The sequence below is a fragment of the Antechinus flavipes genome, chromosome 1 (assembly GCF_016432865.1).
Source record: "Antechinus flavipes isolate AdamAnt ecotype Samford, QLD, Australia chromosome 1, AdamAnt_v2, whole genome shotgun sequence".
In the NCBI taxonomy this organism is placed as follows: domain Eukaryota; kingdom Metazoa; phylum Chordata; class Mammalia; order Dasyuromorphia; family Dasyuridae; genus Antechinus; species Antechinus flavipes.
Window position 1 is genome coordinate 514,328,267 of NC_067398.1, and position 3,656 is coordinate 514,331,922.

Below are 3,656 nucleotides of genomic sequence, written 5' to 3' on the forward strand. Positions count from 1 at the left end.
TTTCATTTAAAAATATTTTCTTAAACACTTACCAATTACATTTTAATCTGATTCTGGAAGTAGGAATGTTGTGTGTCTCATGCAGTCTAGTAGTGTTTACCACCTCTAAAAGAGATAATTGGTAACAGTCAAGTCTTATATTCCAGCTTTCCTGATTTCAATTTCAATTTCTTCTTCTATGTTATAACACTTGGTTCTTGAAATAAGAATAGGGTGGGTTAGAAAACTAAATGCAGGTATTATGAAAGAAGAAATTCACTAAGACTTGCCTCTGCACTTGGATACCTGATAGATGCTGACAGATTCTGTATATCTTCCATTGGCTCCTTGTATTTAGTTTGAACCTTTATGTCTATGTTCAGTGATTTCTTAATTCACTCTTGATAATTGGGGCTATATTTCTGTCAACTTATTATCAGGAAAGATGCAGGGGATGAGGCATGAGAACTGAAGGTTCTCATAGCCATGAAAAAGAACCTCAATCACAGGAAATTTGTAACAATTGGATTGCTGGCTAACATGCATGCCTCCATAGTGGTATCATTGACTTCTTAGAAAAGGAGGAAGAAATAGGCATTTATATAATAATGTCTATTATGAACAAGGGATTGTGCTAAGCATTTTACAAATATTATCTCATTTGATGCACACACTAATTCTCTAAGGTAAGTATTGTTATTATCCTCATTTTGTAGTTGAGGAAACTGAAGAGAATGGAAATTAAGTTGCTTGCCCACATATAACTAGTTCATAGCTAGTAAATGTCTGAGACACAATCTGAACTCATACTTTCTGGCTCCAGGCTTACTATTCTTTCTGCTGGGTCACTTGGAGAATGAAATTGAATAGAAGCATAGCTTTGAAAAAAATTTTCCAATAAAAATTCTATTTCCCAAAACTGTAATTTACCCACATGGTCCCTGTTTGTCTATATTGTTCTCTTGTATTATCTGTACTTTTGAGATTACTTCTTTCATCATGATTTAGCGCAATGTCCTTCTTCCATGGTTTTATGTCATCTCTCAGTTTGAAAACGTCCCCTTTCTCCTAAGTTTTTCTTCTAGTATTGTATCTGGCTGGGTGTTTCCTTTATCCCTACTACTTCACTTTGTCTTTAGATTTATCTACATATCAGTTGTAATCAGTGCTCTATTGGGCAGAGATTGTGTCATATTTTATTATCAACTCAGTATCTTGCACAGTATTTGGCACTTATTGTGTTTGCTGTGCTAATTAAAATTTCTTAATTAGCCATTACAGAAGAACATATCATTTTAAGGCAGATTTGCTGAATTTTTTTTTTCAATAGTAACAGCAATATTTGCTCACATTTATTTAGTATTTTAAAATTTTTAGTGTATTTTCCTATATTATTTTGTGTTGAAGGGTTACATTTTATAACCAAGGAAACTGAGATACAGAGAGCTTAAGTATACTGTCTTGGCTCACTCAGATGGTAAGAGTGAGCTGAGATTTTAATTTCCATCTTTTTAATATAAGCATAATATTCTTTTTGTTGCACTACATTGCCAAAACCTTAACATCCTTTGGAGGCAGTTCAATGACATATTGAACAGAATACTGAATTGGGAGCCAGAAAGGCTTAAAACTGTAATACCAGTGTGATTTCGATAAGTAATTTAACTTCTCTCAGCCTCAGTTTCCTCAATAGTAAAATGAGGATAATAATATGACCTACCTAATATATTGATACAAGAACCAAATTAGGTAGCATAAGTAAAGTACTGTGATAATATTAAAGCACTATTTAAATACTAGCAATTATAATTATACTTAATAATAGGTGATATTATACAATGATGATTGATGGTTATTCCCTGTGAGGTATCTTTTGGTTCAGGGTTGTTACTGAATGTAACAACATTCAACAACAAATATTCTATTAATATCTATTTTTAAAGGATGGATTAGTGACTCATGTCATAAGATTTCTGACCTTACTTTAAGCTTTGTAACCCATGGAAATTATTTATTGAGTGGCTGTGACTGTGTACAAGTAGTATAACAGAGATAAATGGGCAATAGATGTTGACAAAGCTGTGAAAAAAATAGTTCTAGACATCTCTGTTAGAAAATGTATGATTCTCAATAATTCTTCTTTTCTCTAGTGATTTGTCTATAAATCTTCTGTTCTTACTTAATAAAATGCTCCTTCTTCTGCATCTCCCCTCTCCTGTCTTAAAACTGTTTTTCTTTGAACCAACACCATATTTGTGTAATACATTATTAAGGCAATGTCAGAAAATCTCATGTGCCTTCACAACACTATTATTGTACCTTCTGGTTCTATGCAATGCTCCAAGGAACCTTTGTACACATTAGTTTCCTCATCACAGTTTGATGAGCCTTTGGTTTCATAATGGACAGAGACTTTAGACTCTCTACCCACTTAGTAAAAGATAAGTTAATATCAAGTTCTGTTTTTGGCTTCTTTCCTGAATGATGTTTTGTCCACTAATCAAAGGTAATATGGGTTAGTGGTTAAATCACTTAAATCTAGGTTTGAGAAGAACCACATTGGAGTCTTGATTTTGGTGATCATTAGTTTGTTATACACTAACTAATACCTTGACTTTATTGGATCTCATTTTCTTTAACAGTAAAACTATGAGAGACCAAGACATAACAAAACAGATTCTAAAGAATGAGAAAAATAGAACACAATGTGAAACGTAAGAAAAACAGCAGATCTGGAGAAAAGATCAACAAGAGAAAATATAAGACCAATTGGACTACTTGAGAGCTGTGACCAAAAAAAATAACCTTTACAGAATAATGCCAGAAATAATCCAAGAAAATCATCATGGAGTGATAGAACATGAAGGAATAGCAATAGAAAAAATCCACCAATCATGACCTCAAAATAAATCTTTCTTTTTTGGAAAATACAGAGGAACATTATTGTCAAATTTCAAAATCCCCAGATAAAAGAGAAAATTTTGCAAGAAACAAACAAACAAACAAAAAATTAGGAATTATCAGCAGCTACAAATAAGACTGCAGGTCCTGGATAATAAATACTAGTAATAAAAAGAATTAGGCCTATAGCTAAAAATATCATATGTAGCAAAATTATCTAAAAGATTGAATGAAAAAATTGGATATTTAAAGAATTTTCAGATTTTTAGGACTTTATCTCAATTAAACCTGAACTTAATAGAAAATTTAAAATAAAGAGCCAATATAAAAGTTTAATTTCAAGAAACTCAACATGGAGAAATCATTTATGTGTTGGGCATGGAAATATATACCACTTATTTAAGATTGATATCAATAATTGATTAGCTCAAAAGAAAGATTGAGTCAGAGTTACATAGGATCTGAGTATAAAAAGCAAAACAGTCGAGGAAAGGTAAGAATAATAAATAGTAACTATGTTATACAATTATGTTATGCAAATAAGGAATAATATAGAAACTTTAGAGGGCAAAGGATGTTCATAGTTCTGAAAACATACATTAGAAATGGGTTAAATAAAGAACACAATAGATATATATGTATACACACACACATATATATTATATACAAACACACACATACACACACATATATATACATACTATGAAAGGTATAGCACCCTTCAAATTCTATAAGTCAATAAGAGGGGAGGGGCTAAGATAAAATGGGGGTAAAGA